The sequence below is a fragment of the Enhydra lutris genome, unplaced genomic scaffold (genome assembly GCF_002288905.1).
Source record: "Enhydra lutris kenyoni isolate GAN:26980312 unplaced genomic scaffold, ASM228890v2 scaffoldscaffold35, whole genome shotgun sequence".
Classification (NCBI taxonomy): Eukaryota; Metazoa; Chordata; class Mammalia; order Carnivora; family Mustelidae; genus Enhydra; species Enhydra lutris.
Window position 1 is genome coordinate 10,767,190 of NW_019154119.1, and position 18,649 is coordinate 10,785,838.

The 18,649-nt window shown below is 49.3% G+C and overlaps 1 protein-coding gene across 2 annotated transcripts in view; it reads left to right on the plus strand.

Moving 5' to 3' along the window:
- Positions 1-18,649, plus strand: part of LOC111154164 (family with sequence similarity 49 member A) — a 98,611-nt gene that overhangs the window by 38,270 nt on the left and 41,692 nt on the right. Inside the window, exon 4 of one of the 2 annotated variants that reach the window (XM_022513593.1) lies at positions 10,057-10,152. The exons of the other annotated variant lie outside the window; for it this stretch is intronic. The gene's annotated coding sequence lies outside the window, so the exon portion shown is untranslated. The remainder of the gene's footprint in view (positions 1-10,056; positions 10,153-18,649) is intronic. 2 annotated transcript variants of the gene reach the window in all.

Here is an 18,649-nt window from a genome sequence, read left to right on the forward strand (position 1 = left end):
GGGTTCCAGCAGACAGCACAGGGATAAGCAGCACAGCTGGTGGAGAGAATGTGGGATAGGTGTGCTTCCAGAACACTGGCAAGCGTGAGGGGAGGTCATTTCACCAGATTCGTCATCTTTGATTAGAAGTTGTGCCTCCTCTAATAATATGCTGTAAGTTGGCTGATTGAATTTAAATGAAAAAAAAAAAAGAAAAAGAAGAAGTCATGCCTCCTAACACCACATACACATAAAAGGAGGAAAAACAAAACAAGACAAACAAACAAAAAAACCCAAAGATACAGTTTTGAAGTGGTTAAAGGTGCCTGGGTTCTACACCTGCATTCTGAGTGGGAGCTGTTTTTATCCTGGTCTGGAGAATGTGAGGCATGAACTAGAATAGCTTAGAACCACAGGCAGCGGAGAGCAGACTAGAACTGTAGTTCTAGGATACTGTCCCATGCAGAATTCATTGGGGATGAAGAATGCTCCGGGATCCATTCTGTCTATCCCAGTCATGAAGATTTAGGTGAGCAGGAGATATCTTTCATTAGCAAACCCAGGACAGGATTTGGGTCTCGGGCAAGAGGTCTGGCTTGCATCGCACTCACTATAACATCTTTTGAGGCATTTTCCGTTTGTGCAGTTAGCATCCAAGACAACCGCACTGCTCCAGCAGCAGGTCGCCAGGCCTTACCTCCAACACATGGGTTCTTTGCTCTTCCTCCCTCCCTCCTCTGTCACCCCCTCCCCGTTCACTATGGATACTTCTTATCTGCAAGGGCTGGGACACACCTTCCTGAACTTCTTCATTGAACTTGGACAGGACATGAGCCGACACCCCTCCCAGATGACTAAAGATCTACCGAGGGGCTCAGCGCCCTGGGTGCTGGTGTTCTAGCACATTTCCTTAAGCTGGCCTATGGCACCCACCCTGGCAAGATCAGGAATCACAAAGGAGATGCCAATACCCTGAGGTGGCCTTGTACCTGTTCATCTCTCTCCAGTTGCTGGCCTTCCTTTCTGCTGTCCTCTGTCCTAATGCTCTTCCTCAAATCTAGATGTCTTGAGTTCCCTTGAAAACTAGAAGCAGAAGCATTTCATACAGCTGAGCTCAGCAGAGAAGGTAAGACTGGATTTCTCGGGTGGTTTCCAGTCCCAGTTCCCAGGATCATTTTATCCTAGACTTGTTCCTGATACCACATGCTCATTCTTTGAGGGGGATAGGATTATCTGTTGCTCCCTTCCTTTCTTCCTCTTGTGGATCCTTTTCTAACGGTGGCCACCAGGCTACAGTATAAGTCAGAGGAAAGAGAAGAGCTTTTGGAATCAGACCTGATTTCAAACCTCAGTTGTGCTATTTATTAGTTCCATGATTTTGCTGAAATCACGTTAAATTGGTGGGGTTCTGTCTCCCCACCAGTAAGATGGGGACCATATGCCCTATGTTGTACCCTTGTGATCAGAATCAAAGGAAATAATTTCTTCCTAAAAAAAAAAAAGTTGGCTCCTTATCCTCCCCAATCTTATTTAGAACTAGTTAAATATAGCTTTGGTCCCCCATCGGGTTCTGTTAGAACCTTGTGCCTTGTGTGTCTAGAAGTTTTAGGCACTCATTCACCCAGCCATCCATTCCACAGGTGTCGGGAGCATGAAGAACATGGCAGGTGACATTCTTGGTCTTAGGGCTACAGCACAGAACAAACCATAGTTCCTGTTCTCATGGGGCTTGCATTCTCGTGGGATTGTGGGATAGCCAACAAGTAAACATATGTACAATATATCAGGCAGTGTTAAGTGTTCTGGAATAAAATAAATCAGGAAAATATAAGTAAATAAAGCCAAGCCAGAGAGATGGAAAGTGGGGAAAGTGGGAACAGGATCCAAGGAAAAGCGTCCCTGCTTAGGCATTATTGGAGTAGGACCCAAACAGAGTGAGGGAGTGAGGCTCGAAGGAACAAAGGCCTGAGGTGGGAATGTGCTTGGGCTTTAAGGGACGCCAAGCAGCCAGTAGGACTGGAGCAAGAGGCGCGAGGGGAGGGGAAGGAGGTGAAGGTAGAGAGAAGTAATCAGATCACGTAGGGCCTCATACGCACCTGTAGGGTCTTGGGCTTTTATGCTCCGGCTAGCTGGGGGCCTCGAACACCCAGCAAGGGTGCCAAGTCCACATGAGGGCAGCTCAGACCTGTGAAGAGTCTTTTTTAAGAAAAGACGGATAGCCTGATGAGATTGGAGCATATGAGGCAAAGGGTCTAATTTTATTGACCCTAAATTTATTCTGATCTATCAAAAGCGGTTGGTTTTTAAAGGGCTTATTTTATACGCACTTCTTATAGAATCGTAAGATCAGAGTTTCCTCGGATGTTAAGTAGGTTCGTACGGATGGAGAGAATGAGGTAGTCGTCTGGGCGGATGCATACGGGGCCTTTTCTGTTGCCCTCGTGAATGGTAAGTGTTGGCCGGTGCGTGTGCAGCCTGAGTGTACACGTTGCTGGGACGTGGTTAGAGTGTGAGCCTTGTTTCTCACTGGAGAGTGGCTGGCAAAAGCCTGTGCTGTTCTAGCGGGAGTGATGGAATTTAGGTCTTGATACATTTTCCTCCAGTCGGAAAGCAAATAGGTAATAGCCCTCTCTTAACCCTCTCCTAGTTGAAGGGGACAAAAAGAATGTTCTCTTTGGAAAGGACACAGTCGCTGGCCAGGGAATGCTGGAGTCCCTACCGTGGGTCAGATGCTATGCTAGGTCTGGAAACTTCATCAAGACAAATGAAGCGTGCTCAGCCCTCCAAGGAGGTCATGTTCGTGACAATGACCAAGGATCCAGCAGTCACAGACACAGATCGTGGGCAGGAGCCCCATGCCCAAACAAAGTACAGAGAGGGAGGAGTGCCTGGGTAGCTCCGTTGGTTAAGCCTGTCTGACTTTGATTTCGACTCAGGTCATGATCTCAGGGTCATAGGACCAAGTCCTACGTCAGGCTTTGTGCTCAGCAGGGAGTCTGCTTAAGATTCTCTCTCTCCCTCTGCCCCCATCCCCAGATAAATAAATATATTTGTTTTTGTTTTTGTTTTTGCTTTCTTTTTGTTTTTGTTTTTGTTTTTGTTAAAGTGAAGAAAGGGAGCATGTTCTCTGCCCAGGGAAGTCAGGGAAGGCTTCCAGGAGGGGCCCAATGAGTTGGGCATTGAAGTGTGAGTAGGAGTTGGGAGCTGGGCAAGAGACACCCTCAGCACGGAATGGCACCGTATAAATACAGGCCAACGTTTGATCGTCTGTGGCGGGGATGGAGAGGAAATCGCCAGAGTGAACAACACGCAGTAATGCCTCCAGTCTGCTTTTGAGAACCCATTAGTAGCTGCCTCCTCAGCCTCCCACCTTGTTCCCAACAGTGACTAAAAATAATCAGATTCACTAATTTGAGTCGCTCTCTCCTCTGACCCTGTGGAGGTGTCAGTGAGCGGACTAGGCTGAGAGGGACCACGGAAAGAAGTGAAAAGAGGAGGAGGAGGAATCCATCCCCGCCTTCCAGGAACACTGATGTAATGGTGTAGCTCCCGCCGGCGCTCTCTGGTAGCAAAATTCAGCTTTTCAGGAAACTAGGTCTGTTGCTTCCCTGTGAAAACTGCCAGAGAGGTTTAGAACTGTTGTCAGTCTCTCTAGCTTCCTCTTAGGGGGGAAACTATATATATATATGTATGTGTGTGTGTGTGTGTATATATATATATACACACACACACACACATACATATATATATATAGTTTCCCCCCTAAGAGGAAGCTAGAGAGACTGACATATATATATACTGACTGACATATATATAGAGAGACTGACATACATATATATGTATGTGTGTATATATATATATGTAAATGTGTGTGTGTGTATGTACCCAGACACACATATATATGTGTACACTCTGTGTCTATACAGGTATGTGTGTACACACACACACTCAGGTATGTATTGCTTAGAATCTATGCTAGCCTAACAGCCCAGCATGGAAGCCCTCCCGCCACACGTGCCGGCTGGGAGAGGAATGGATGGGGTAGAAGTGGCCTTGTCGACCTGCACGCTCTCTGGGTGTGCTGCTATCTGCGCACTTCCCAGCATCAGGGGTTCACACACACCCCAGGATGTCCACTGACAGAAGAGGACACTGAGACTCAACCATGGAGCAGCTTGTCCAAGGCCCACAACTACTAGGCGGTCAGGAGTCAGGCTGTCTATCAGTTGTCCCCTCGCCTGCTCCACATGCTGTGCCGCCCCTCTGACGGCACAGAGAGGAGCAGCAGAGAATCACCCTGGGACATGGGTTCCACCTAGAGCTCTGAAAGGCAGCACTGGGCAGAGCAGTGGCATCTCACCACAGAGTCCACTCCAGATCCCTGTGGTGTCAGCAAACTCTCTATAGCTTGCCCTGCAGGCGTCTGTCTACTTGCTTCCAGGGACGGGGAGCTCACTACTTGATAAAACAATAGGTTCTCATTGTGGGCACTAGGGACCCTTCCCTCCTTACAGAGCCATCTCTGAAACTAACCTTGTCCCATTTCTAGTAGGCTTACTCCCAGGTTTGTTTTTTGTTGTTGTTTGTTGTTGTTGTTGTTTTTTGTAAGCAATGTCTGCACTCAATGTGGGGCTCAAACTCATGACCTAAGATCAGGAGTAGCATACTATACTGACTAAGCCAGCCAGGCACTCCTTCATTCCTAGTAGGCTTAAACATCTCAACAGCAATCAGCTTAGGGAGTGACTGTTTGCTCAGTTTGGAGTCTCCGGGAGACACGGGCAGCCCCATGACGCACACCCCATCTCTGTTTCTCCTCCTGGAGAGCCAGGAGAATCAGCTGGGGCTTCCTCATCTCTTGCTTTTGGGGGCATCTGTGTGTTCTTCCTGATGGGTTAGGCTGAGTGGAAGACAGAGCATATGGATTTCTTCTCTTCTCCCTCTAAGGAAATACCTCACCGTGAGCTTTCTCCCACCCTCTTCACTCCACAACCCTGGCTTTCTCAGGGCAAATAAGCATTTCCTTTGGACGTCCTTAACAGACAGAAGGTGAAGTTTGAAAAGAAGGGGAAGAAAGAGAAAAGGAAGGACAAAAAGGACGGCTGTGGCATCAGGGTTAACTCGGGTTCTAGACCAGGCTGTGGTCCTAACTGACCATTTGACCATGGACACCCCTTCCCTCCTCCATTGTCATACGAGGCAGTTGGGCTTGATGGTTCAGAGTTTTTCATTTCTGAACTTGACCCCAGAGACAGACCTTGAATGATGCTGGGTCTGCACTCAGCCCTGCAGGACCCCGGTGTGGGGTGTGGGGTTCGCATCTGCCTCACCCCACCAGGAAGCGCCTCTGGAAGGTCAGAAACTGGACCCCTCACCTGACAGGCCTCCATCCTCCGGGACCTCTGAACAGCCCAAGTGTTTCTCAGCCTGAGAGGGCTCGGCCTGCCGTCTCACTCCCACCCCGATGCCCTGAGCCTTGGTGCGGCCGCCACCCCTGTTCTGCTCCTTCTTCCAGTTTTCCAGCTCCCTGCAGCCCCGTGCTCCTCCCCTCTGTTGGAGGGTAGGAGAATCAGCTTGGGGTGCTTGGCTTAGCCCCAAGGGTGAGCCTGCCTTTCTCTGGCGCTTGGAAACGGCCGGCCCGGTGGTCCAGGGTGGGAACTTCATCTGATCTGCAATCTGGTGTTAGGCCCAGGCTGCGAGTGGGAAGTAGTGATCTGGGAGAGATTTGTTACCGCGGAAAGCAGGCTCAGGACGTGTCTCCTCCGCAGAGCTCGCTCCCCAGCATGCCACCTGGCTCTTTTCCGGACCGTGCGGCCCGTCCAGGGAGAAGGGGAACAGGGAAACCCAACATTCTGTCTTCCGTTGCCATCTCATGGGTTTCCTGGAGCCTGGAAATGTGATGCCATCTGCAAAGGCACATGTCCCGAATGACGTGGTACTGTGCATTCGGCGAGGACCACAGGCGAGGTTTGACTCAGGAACGTGGAGTCGCTTTATGGTTCGGAGCTCAGACTGGAGCCACGCCGTCTGGGTCGGAAGCCTCTTGGCCTTCCCGCTAGCTGCTGAGTTCGGTCAGTGACCACATCTCCCCTCCAGCAGTTTCCTTGTCTGTAGAGTGAGAAAGTCAACGGCACCTGCCATTCGGGGTTGCTGTGCTGGTTCGAGGAGCTAGTCTAGGTGTCTGTTCCGAGTGGTGCCGGGCACATGGTAAGCACATGTTAGCTGGTTTTATTTTGATCTGAAGGCTTCGTTGAATATTGTATTAAAAGTAAGTTTTGGGGAGGCACTGTGGTTTCTAGCACTGAAGAGCTACTTATTAAGCGTCTTCCGAGTGCAGATCTGGTCCTAAAGGAAGGCATTTCGGAGCCGAAGTCAGCAACAGTGTTGAGCAGTGTGGCCTTAGATGTGGGGCACCGTGTGGCCATCAGAACATATGAGGAGACTGGAGGCAGAGGAGAGAGCCCTGAGCCCCAAGGCTGCTCAGGCCACGCGGTGGTTCCAAGTGGGCGTGGTGGTCAGGAGGGATGGAGGCAGGATGTCGGAGGCAGATGTCGGGCGGTGAGGAGGAGAAGGAACTCCATCACGGGGGTGATGGAGGGATGAGGGAGTCGTTGGGAACGGGAGGTGGGGAACAGCTCCGGAGAGAGGAATTGCTTGGGAGCACTTGTGGGTGTTGGTATGGGCGGGCCTGAGAGCACCCGGTGGGCTTCCCTCCACTTCGTCCAGCTCCGTGTCGGGGTGGGGGGAAGCAGAGGGCTCCAGATGTGCCGTGGAGGCCCCACCGCGCAGGCAGGACTGGAGCGGGCCCGCTGGGCCGCAGTGAGAGAGCACAGGCCCCTCTGTGTGCGCCAGGAGCCCCAGGCCGGGCCTCCTCTCCTTGAAGGGCCGACAAAGACTCGCTTGTTCTCCCCTGACATCAGAGCTCACCCTCAGGACTTCTCTGTTCTTCTGGGGCAAGATCTCACACAGGGATAATAGCCTGAAAGGGAAGGGTGGGAGCCAGGGAAGATGGCTCAGGCGTCGCCATGCCAACGCGCTCCCCGACAGAGGGCAGGGAGGTGGCGCTGGCCACGTGCGCCTGTGCCCCTCGCGGGTCCTGCCAGGGCCAGTGCTGAGCTGTCGAGTGGCCGGTCTGAACCCCCCGGGGGGAAGTCACTGGGCGCGGTTCTGAGGTGCCAGCTGCGTGGGCAGTAATGGACCAAATATTGGGGGGCCAGATTAAGTATCGCTGCATACACCGAGTTGATTTCTGTTTTTTGTTTTCTTCTTAAATAAGCAAGTGTTTCATTTAAACACCCGAGTTTTCTATTTTAATGAACACTTATATAGAGTTTTGCCTTCGAAATTTCATAAAAACTTACTGTTTAGGGGCTCCTGGGTGGCTCAGTCAGTTAAGCATCCGACTCTTGATTCTGGCTCAGGTAGTGATCTCAGGATCGTGGGATCGAGCCCTGCATCAGGCTCTGCGCTCATAGGGGACCCTGCTTGAGATTCTCTCTCTCCCTCTGCCCTTACCCCTGCTTGTGTGCTCACACACTCTCTCTCTCAAATAAATAAATAAATACTTTTTTTAAAAATTAAAAAGAAAAGCTTACTCTTTAGAGGAATCTGTAAGATCAGCTGGTCTACCTTCTGCCTGATCTTCTTTTTAGGTGAAGAGACTGAGGCTGGGGGAAGTAGGAGGCAGTGTGAACACAGTGGGGAGAATAAAACCTTCCCACTATGCAGTCCCAGGCTCCAGGATTGGGATCCTGTGTATAGAGCACTTAGGCCAAGACCTGACCCACAGCGGGGCTCGGCAAGCGCTGTCCCCGATTATGCTGGGAACTTCCACATGTGCCAAGCGGGATCAATAAATGAAACGCTCATAAAACAAAATACATGTTAAACAAGTACAGGAGAAACTTCTGATTTCCTTCTCCTACAACAACAGCTTGTTTTTGAGCTACAGGGTGAAAAGGAGATTTGACTTTGGAACTTCCAGTCCTTAGTCTAGGGCAGGGCTTCTCCAGGGTATGGCCAAGGCCGGCCGGCTGGTCGGGGAAGGTAAGCTGGTGTCTCTCCAGTCTCTCCCAGGTGCTTTCCACACTCCGCTGGGCACCACAGAACTGGAGTCATTTCATTTAGCGGGCTTCTCAGCCGGTGCCAACCCCAGGGCAGCCTCAGACTTCATATTGGCATAAAAACTTGTCATCTTCAAGTGGGACTAAGATGCAACCGAAACCCTATCAAGCATCTGCGGGGCGGTGAGCCCCAGAGCAGATGGAGAGCAGAGCTCTCAAGCGCCGTCATTTGCAGCCACGGACACCAGCCCGGGAACCCCAGCTGCAGGGTCAAGTTGAAATCAGGATAGCGCGTGGTTGAGTCATCAAGAGTGGGGCTGGCCTTGAATGTAAATCTGGAGATAAACTCGGTGAGTTTGTTTGTTTGGTTTAACTGTGGTCTTGGTGGATCCATCCAAACAGGGAAGTCCCTCGGCGACTTTGCTGGGGTCTGTGTGTATTATGGATTTCCTGCAGAGCATCCTCTCTCTGAGAGCAACTTTGTCAGTCGGTGTAAAAACAGCCTCACACTGGGGTACGGGACCGTCACTAATGGAGGATCTCCCGCTGTCCTAATTTACATTTCCAGAGGGTTTTCCAGGTGTGCCAAAGTAAACTAGAGAAACTCATTTTGATGAGCTTGGGATAGAATTGCAGCCTTCCTCTCCACCCCCCTCCATTTTTTCTTTCTCTTGCATTCCAGCTGGAGTCAAGGTGATTCGGCCACAAGCCATGTTTCCCTTGAAGGAAAACGTGACTTGGGAAATTAGGGAGAGCAGATGGGGAGGCTGATTACTTACCCAAAAGGTGGAATCTATTGATTTTATTTCCCCCAATTGCCATGGCTCCCCTGTTGGCAGCCTGGTTAAGATCAGTGCTTTGGAAATGACCTGGAACAGGAATTAAGTGAGTTATAGTATTAAGTAAGCATTGGGTCGTACAGCTGCGAATCTGAACACATGTTACTACAAAGAGGATAGGAATAAAGTTTAGAAAATATCCAGGACTTTGAACTCAACCCTGCTGAGTTGTCCTTCCTACAACTTCTGACTTTGTACGAAGGCCTTACCCTGACCTGGTCAGGCAATTCTAACGTGGGCGGAGAATGCCTCTTAGTGGAGAGCCTGTTAACTGCAGGCTCTTGCTTTTAAGAAAAGCTCCAAGAAGGGGCGCCTGGGTGGCTCAGTGGGTTAAGGGGGTGCGTTCTCACTGGGCAAAAATTTTGAGTCAAGGACGCTTCCATGGGGGCGCCTGGGTGGCTCAGTCAGGGAGCGTCTGGCTGTCAGTCTTGGCTCACGTCATGATCTCAGGGTCCTGAGGTCCAGCCCCATGTCGGGCTCCACGCAGATCAGAGTCTGCTTAAGATTCTCTCTCCCTCTGCCCTTCCTCCAGCTCACTCTCTCTCTCTCCCTCTCTCTCTCTCAAAATAAATAAATAAATAAAATCTTTAAAAAACAAAGAGGCATCCACAAATGGGAATCACAGCCCTGAGACGTATTATTTTGTCATTTCTGTCCCTGATCTTGGGTTTCTCCCAGCTGGACCCCGGCAGCCTATTGGCAGGGCCCAAGACAGGGTCGGTCACAGGCTTCTCTTTGTGAGAAAGAGTCGCAGGCTATCTCAGAGCCTGCCACCTGTCTTCAGTTCACTCGTGCATCCCCGAGGCTGTAGTTTGCCTTTCAGATGACTCAAATTTTCTTTCTTTCAATTTTCAAGCATAGCATGAGATCCCTGTCTGCTTCTCCATATGCCAGAAACTAGTATCTTTATTAAACTAGGGGAAAAGGGGAAACACATTTCTTCTCTGCCTCCCTCCTTCCCTCCCTTCTTTCTTCCCTTCTTCCTTCCTTTCTCCTTTCCCTTCTTCTTCCATCCCTCCCTCTCACTCTTTCTCCCTCTCCTGCCTGCCTATCCTCTTTCCTTCCCTCTTTCTCTTTTTAAGTAAATGGCCGGGACTCAGGAGATCTTGGATACCGATTTTGGCATTCATGCAGTCACTTCTTCACTCATTTTTTTTTTTTTTTCCATTCATTAGCAAACACATATTCCCTGAGCGGCCTGCTGTGGATTCAAGCATAAGTCTTGGCTCCTGTCCTGGAGGTTTTCACCTTCTAGGAAGAGAGGCAGACAGGTAAGCAGGAATGACTAGAATGTGCAGGGGTGGCATGTGAGGGCTCCTGGGGTCTGATGAGAAGCAGAGGGCAGGGGACATGGCCCCCACCCAGGACAGGCCCCTGACCAGTGGAGGATGGAAGTCTACTTGGCAGAGAAGTACCTTGAGGACAGGAGTAAATGCTTGTGGCAAAACCAGTCCCACTACTTCATCATGAAGAGAAGACGGGGGTCTGCCCACGGATCGCAAAGCTGAGCATGTGACAATTGTCACTCCCAAGATCCCTCATGCCATTCCCTCCAAAAGTGTGTGATCTCAACAATGAGGGACCTGGGCTTGGCTTCCATCCAACTCCTTGGTCTCACCAGTAGCCAGATGTCCACTGAGAGCTTCTCCCTCCAAACTCCAACGCTTCCTTCTACATGAGAACTTTCCAGTTTATTCCGACCCAGATAAGTCACCTCTCCTCCTGCTCCCCTTTTCCAGAACACAAACCACAGTCCTCCCTAGAACATCCCATCCTTTATGGTGGGCTTTGAACATGGCTTCTTGCCCTCACTGAACTGTGCTTTGCAGCGACCAAGTCTTACCGAGCATGGGTCTCTAAAATAAGCAAATGTTCATGTACTTCTTCCTTAGACCATTCACCAACTTTCCATACTCTCTGAAGGACTCGGCTAGGTCTTGAGGATATTAGGGTCCTTGGAAGGAAGAGGTCATTTAAACTTGGGAGCAAGTGGCCTGGGTGAGCAGAGGTGCTGGCAATCTTTGGCGATGGGGCATCAGCTTAATTATATTGAATATAAATTGATAGGTAGCCCAACAGAACCAGTAGAGTATTGCCAACTAAACAAAATCTTTGGTTAAAATAGTACTTTCTAGAAATTTTGAAAAAGCTTATTACTCATTCCAACGAAATGCTGCCATTTCTTGGGCAATGTAACTAGACTTCCAAAGCCTTGGGATCTGTGTTAAGATCGCTGCTTTGTCATCATGTGTTTTTTTTTTGTTGTTGTTGTTGTTTTGTTGTTGTTGTTGTTGTTGTTGTTTTAATTTGAAAGCCAAAAGACAAAGCTTTGGTGTTTGCAAATTATCCCCAACGTAGGGCCCTGATGTCACAATTGTACTATTATTACAGTTGCAACAAGAGCTGATCTGGGCTTCTCGGGCTGGGACATGGCAGATCTTCAGTTGCTTCTCAAATTCCAAAGGAAAGGGGTCAGAATAAGAGAATGTTCTATTAGATCTTTGGAGACACGGGAGAGATGAAACCAGGCTGTCTGAGCATGGCTTCATAGAGCTACTTTGGGGCCACTTTGTTGTAGATAAGAAAATCATTTGTAGTTTGCACACCCACGCGTTTCATGACATTTGCTCCCTCCAACGTGCTCAAGGACTTCAGACCGTGGAGTCATATCAGTATTCCGCCAGATTCTGGAATCATTGCTGTTTTTCACAGGCTAACTCTCTAGCACTCCCTAACGGCAGCAGTGGCCAATTCACGTACAGCATGGGACATTCATAAGTGCTGGGGTTCTGTCGCCACTGTCCTTGCCAAAGAACGTGAAATCCAAATGGCTTCGAGAAGCAAGACCAGGGCGGCTTTTGCAGAAAGTGCTGTCAGTACGGAATGCTGTGAGTGACATGGAAAGTGCATCCCCCGTTCTAATTAACTTAGCTCATGATCTGACATTAGGTTGCCTGGACGCATATTTGAAAATTGTTGCACATTTTTACTGTATAAAATCCTAGGACGCTGGGACAGGGCGGACTTCCCAGTTCACTGGGCCAGTCCTTGCGGGCAACAGATGATAAGGATGAGGCCTAGAGCCGGCAAATGACCTTCCCCGAGGTTCTGCAGCAAATGAGTGGCTAAAATGAGATCAGGATGCAGAGCCCATGGCTCTGTGTGCACTTGGTGGCATTACAGAGGCATTACGGTCAATGGCATGTCCTGTGTCCTTCAGGCCTCGGGTGACACGATAACCATCGGACCTATCCAAGGTGTTAAGCTGCATGTCTGCCCAGGAATGTCCTTACTCCTGCTCTCTGGTTGCAAAGTTCCTGTATCATCAGTCCTCAGCTGAGTCTTCTGACCTTCTCTCCCTCCCTCCCCTCCCCTCCAAAATACTTTCTGTTTTACAGCAGCCTCATACTGTTCCTCATTAGGACTGTGCTCACTGGCCAGCCATTTCCCCATCCCCTGCAGTGACCACTTCTCCCTCATTCTTATGCAAATGACCTGACAGCCTCTCTTCCCTAGGGATATGGAGGAAAAAACATAGCTTTTGTTGACAGAGAAGCTCCATGGGCTCATGGGAGTTCTGTTCATGAATGAATGACCATGTGTGGCGTTCCTACTATGTGTCAGGCCCTAGTCTAGGAGTTGAAGGTACATATGTCAATGATAATAGAGATTTAAAGGAAAAATAAAGACAGTGACTAGGGTTGGAGGGAGGTTGGTGGTGAGGTGAGGTGAAATCCTATTTTGGACTGCATGGTTAGGTTGGGCTCCACTGAAAAATTAACCCTGAACAGAGGCCTAGAGAAAAACCATGTAGATGTATTAGAGGAAAGCATTCTGGGTAGAAGGACTAGCAAGTGCAAAGGTCCTGTGGCAGAAAGACATGTGGTAAGTTCAAAAACGAAAAGGTGAGGAGGCAGAGGTGGCTGAAGCAGAGTGAAAGAGGGGAGGTTGGAGGAGATGAACCAGGTTGAGATACCATCACAGAGGTACTTGTGGACTATGATAAGGATCTTTAACCTTACTCCAAGTAAAATAGGACACTGCTAAAAGGATTTAAGCAGAGTGACACGATGCAACTTTAAAACATCATTACAGCTGCCAGACAGGCAATTAACCAAGTGATTGTGAGCGGGCAAGAGCAGAGCTGGGAAATCTGTTTAAGGGGCGACTCTGATACTCTGGGGGAGAGGTGATGGCTTGTGGCTTGGTCTAGCGCAATGGAGATGACGGGTGTGAGACGCAACTGGATTCAAGGTACATCTTCAAAGTATAGCTGATGGGATTTGTTAGCTTGGTTATGGGGTATGAGAGAAGGAGAGACGTCTAGGATAACACCAGCCTTTTCGGACTGAGCGTCTGGACTGAGCCTCTGAATTGGCCCTGGCTGAGCTGGGGAAGACTGGAGCAGGGCTGGTGTAATATTGGTGTGTGCAGTTTCAGCTGTTTATTAGAGTCAAGTCGTCAATTAGATACAAGTCGGGAGTTCAAGCAAGAGGATCAAAGCGACAGATACGAATTTGGAAGCCGTCAGCCTCCATCTCTAAGATGGTATGGAAAACCCTCACGGATATCCGTAACTGTGCGGAAAGTGGAATTCTTCATCATGGCCCGGAGGACAGAACTAGGGAGGACAGAACTAAGAACAGTGGTTGGAACAATAAAAAGAACAAGAGTGATAGTGAGTTATGGCAGCTACGTTCATGCATCTGGCTGCTTAGCTATGGTTGTCTCATTATTTCCAACAGCCACCCTTGAAGAGGTTGGAATAATCTCTGTTTTACTCATATCGAAACTCTGATTCAGGGAGGTTATAAATGTTGTTAAGCAACATTGATTAAGACCACCCAGCTCATATGCTGGCCGAGCTGGGATTCAACCCAACTCCGTGTTGCCATTGCCGTGCAGAGCATCAGTCGGGAAGCAGATCACAGCTCAGCTGAAGGAGTTCAAGGACGGCTGCCTCTGCCGACAGGGCGCATGATGTAAAGTGGGGGGGGTGTAATTTGAAAAAAGCATCAGAGATGAGACACAAGACAGAGTCACGCTTCCACTCTAAATGCCGGCTACAGTTTAAAGCAACGACATTACCAGGAGGCGCTTGTTGATTTCCTTTCCTAGTCCCAGAGGTCAAAGGACAACACCCACCCTCCTGGAGGCAGGTGTGCGTTGCACACTGGCCATCGGCAGGCACCCAGCCCTGCTGTCCTCTAGGGTAGGCCAGGCCACAGGCAAATGAGTGCTGTGGATTCCATCTAGGAGAGTAGGATCTGACTTGTCCAAGGTCTGAAGCTAACACAGGGTACCGTAGAGATCTGAAGTAGGCTCTCCAGACCCCCAAGCTCCTGCCTGTTGCACTGCAAGACTTAGAAGGGAAAGGGGAGAAGAGGCTGGGATCTTGAGAGCACCATCAGCCAAGCATCCCTGGCATGCAGTTCCCGAGATGGCCAGCAGAGGGGGCCACGCGCCCGGGTTTCTCCAGCCCACGGGCTGAAGCCATGTTGAATGAGCGAATGTCTGCTGCAGACTATGAGATCTAAATGTCTCCTTGGCAGGAAATCCTCGAGGAGCACTGCGGGGTTGTGCAAACAGCCTTACAATGTCCGCTTGTGTGTGTGCACTCGGCTTCGCCTGCGTCGCCCACAATGCTCTGTTTTTTTTGGATAATGGGGCTCTGTGGACCCATACGCCTTGTCATGCAAAGGGAGGGACCTGTATTTGTCATAAATGGGCTCTTGTGTGATTAATAGCCGGGCAGTGAGCGCGCAGCAGCCGTGCAGCACCCGGCTTCACGTCCTCATGGAGGCGGTGATCTGAGTGGGCTTTCTTCTTGCCCAGAAACAGCAGCGCAGTATTTATTGCTAAAAGGGAAATGACTTATTTGCGTTGTGGCTGCAGTTTCTGCTCTGCACGACAGGAGGTGCAGGAAACGAGAATCTCTTGTCGGGGCCGGCTGCGGGCCGGTACCCCTCCAGCTACCTAATCCACCTAATCGGCATTACCTTCATTTCCTCAATAGCAACCTGGCAAAGGAAGTGTTATGATTTGCATTTTACAGATGAGGAAAACTCCGATTCAGAAGAGTAGAAGGACTTGCCCAAGGTGTCCAGAACACATGGCATTCCCACCAAATGACTCTCTCCTTTTCAGTGTGGTCCACGATCCACACATGTGAAGATGCCTGCTTTGTCCTATACACTTGTGCCTATACACTGAAATCGGTGATTTTAAAGTAGATGAGGAATTTCCATTCCCAGGCTTTGGTGTGTTTATAGTACCTCCTGGAATTACATGCGAAAAAAAAAAAAAAAGTGGGTCTGTGGATGTGTGCATTTCCCCGAGAAGGCTGACTCCCATCAGATTCTTGAAGTCATCTGCGATCGTAAAACAAAAGAGGCAGGCACCCAGAGATATTTCTATTTTGGGAAATGCTTCTTTTTCTCTGACCTCTTCCTTGTACCCATGACTATTTTCTCTGTTGAGTGGATTCCCAGCTGACATCTCAGTGCTGTTCCTATGCCGTGACTGCTCGTCTCATTCTTCCGATCCGTGTCAGTCGACCTAAGGGAAGGGGGCTGTGTGCTGTGTGGGACCTGCGTTTGGTGCCCCGTGGGGAGGAGGAGGGAGGATGGATTGAAATGGGTGACATTCTGAGAATGAAGAAGACCTAGCCCTTGAAAGAACTCACAGCAAGGAGGGTGGCTTATTCAGCCTGGGAGTCAGGTAGGAGGTTTCTGGGAGGACACGCTATTTGATTTGGATCTTGAAAGACAGACAGAACATCTGCAGGCAGAAGAGAGGGGAAGGGCATTCCAGGCAAAGGGAATAACATAAGCAAAGGGGGGGGAAAAAAAACAACAAGAAGGAGTCCAGAGCTGTTGGCACTGTCCATATTCTGGTGCCACCAAAGTACATAGCGTTCAAAGAGCTGAAACTTGAAAGGGAGCTTTGGGTCACATGTTATGGCCCTCAGTAGCATGTTTAAAAAAAATTGTACTCCTCTTAATTTGACAGCCAGCTTGGAAAGCATGGATGCTAAAACGCACCGTCCTTCCCCCCCAGCTAACCCCACATCCCGCGCAGCCATGGAGTCTGCCGCAGGAAGCGCCTGGCTTGGATGCCACCTCTCCCGGTGCTCAGCAAACCCTCCCTACTCACCTCTCCCTTCCCTGCCTAGGCTGATGGCCCTCGTCACTTGCTTGGTGCTTCAAGCCAGGGATTTATTTGGAAACGTTAGTTTAGGGACACCTGGGTGGCTCCGTTGAACATCTGCCTTCAGCTCAGGTCATGATCCCGGGTCCTGGGATCGAGCTCCGCAGAGCGTTCCTTCCTCAGTGGGGAGCCTGCTTCTCTCTCTGCCTGCTGCTCCCTGTGCTCATGAGTGCTCCCTCCCTCTCTCTTTCTCTGATGAATAAATAAGTTTTTAAAAATCATTAAAAAATGTTGATTTGGTCTGCTAGGGACAATACTTTGAAATCAAGCCGATGGCTGGCTTCAGAAACTGGAAGCCAAAGCAGAACCAATCCTGTCTGTGAGGTTTCAAGGGAGATTTTCAGGCCCTTCGCTGCCCTTCATGCTTGAGATGGAATGGGGCATGACAACCTCCCTTGGCTTCAAATTCTTCAGGTTTTTAGTATGCCAAATGGCTTTTGTTGGTCTTTTTGACACTTACCTAATTTCTTACTTTCCAGCCTCCCCCACCCCCAAATAAATTTGATCTGGGAAGTAATACCCCTAATGCTTTGACATGCCAATTCCAAATCTCCTTCAGTATACAGATGGGCCCCAGTTTAAGAAAACTCGACATCTGAAAATCTAGACTTACACGTGAAGTCAACCCACAGCCCTGGGGTGGGTGAGATTCTCCAGGCGGCTTTCACTTCCCAGAAGAATTTCTTCCAATAGCGCCCCCGTCCATGTCAACCTGCTACAACATATTTCACCTGCTGACAGTGAACTGTGGAGGCAGAGAAACTTCAAGCACAAATGTTGTGGGACATAGCTGCCCATGGAATGAAAACCAGGCAGAGACAAGGGGAAATCTTTTTTTTTTTTTAATGTTATATTATAAGGTAACAGACACGGAAGAGATTTAACCCACCAGCATCCATTTTGCACGTGGCATTTCCTGTGACAAGCTCGGAGACGAGAGTCCGTGATCTGAGGTGCTTGGGGTATCTGGTGCTGCATTAGTGGGGGTGCGGGGGTGGGGGTGGGGATGGTGACTGGAGGTGATAAGGAGATATTGTGGCAAGCAGGAGGCATGGAGAGGGGCGGGTCTCGGGGAGATGGGAAAGTGACGTGGACAGTCTGGGATAGAGAATGGATCTGGGGAGTGTAGTGGGTACAGAAATCTCAGATGACACTCGGGTTTCCGGCTCATACAATTGGTGGAATGACGATGCCTTTCGCTGAATAAGGGAAGGGAGGGGTATTTGCGGCAGATATTAAAACCCAAACCCAAATCTCTGTGCTTTCGGGAAATTCACTTAGATTTGCGGGCCTGGAGGTGAGGAGGAAGGGTGAGTTTGGGGCAAGGGTTTGAGAAGTCTTCGGAAGTCTTTCAGGCAAAAATTGGGAGTCCGGGAGGGCGGGAAAGGTGTGAAGAGAGACAGCTGGAGACAGACATTTGAAGGTTAGATGGAGGAGGTGGAAACTTAAGAAGGAGCACTGAGGGAGGGGAGAGGAGCAGAGACCAGGGAGCAGAGTCGGGGAGGCGGGTTTGACCCAGAGCGCGTCCAGCAGGACCTCTCAGCAGCTCGTCCCCGAGAGGAAGGGGGGCTGGTTGCTTGTTGAGCTGCTTTCCCGAGAGGGAATTCTGGAAAAAGGAGATTTATAATCCAAGAGGACGGACAGTGTTTAAATCACTGATGGTCTGGAGAGCCCAAATTTTAAGTAACTTCTTGGTGTTCCCTTTCGGTTTCTAAACTGAGGCCATCCCAGAGAAGTCGAATAAATCAACCACCAGACAAAAGACATTTCCAAGCGGTTAGGTCCCCAGGCTGCTGGCTCTGCAAGCACTTTCCCTTTGAAATTAGGCAGAACTGGCCTGGGTGGGCTGAGACTCCTCCTCTGTCAGGGGCAAGTTGACCAACCCATTTGCTCACAACCGTCTTCTTGATTTCACAAGTAGAAGGGACCAAATTCACTAACGACTTCCCAGCGGTGGGCTGGTCCAGAGTAAAGCCCAGTCGGATTGTTTCCATCTTCACAAACATCTGAAATTGGGGGACATTTTGACTTTCACTCCTTTAAAAAGAATCAGATTTTCCCCTCATTTCTTGGAAGCTTTTTGCTGCTTTAATATTGATGTTTATGGGGAAATTAGCTATGATGCGGTTAATAGTTTATTTTAGAAAACTGAACTCAGATATTGAAAGGGCTATTTTAAACCTGCACTTTATCATTCTGTTCCATAATGGTCTCTCTCTCTCTCTCTATATATATATATATATATTTTTTTTTTTTGAGAATTCCCACGAATTGTTTTATGACTGGACTCTAGCAGTTTGAATTCCACGGGGAATGCCAAGCCCTTTTGAGGGACACCATGGTATTAATGATCGATGAGAATACTCAAGGCATATTCCCATTTGAGTGCCATTACTTGTAGTGTTAAAACGTTTTGAAAACACATTTTAGCCATTAACTCATTTTTATTGTCAGATGAAAGTGCTTTAATAGACTCACTCTACTTCAGTTTTCCTCCTTCATCTCAGAATGAACTCATCTGTTGGATTCTTGGCAACCCATTCGGCAACACAACAGACA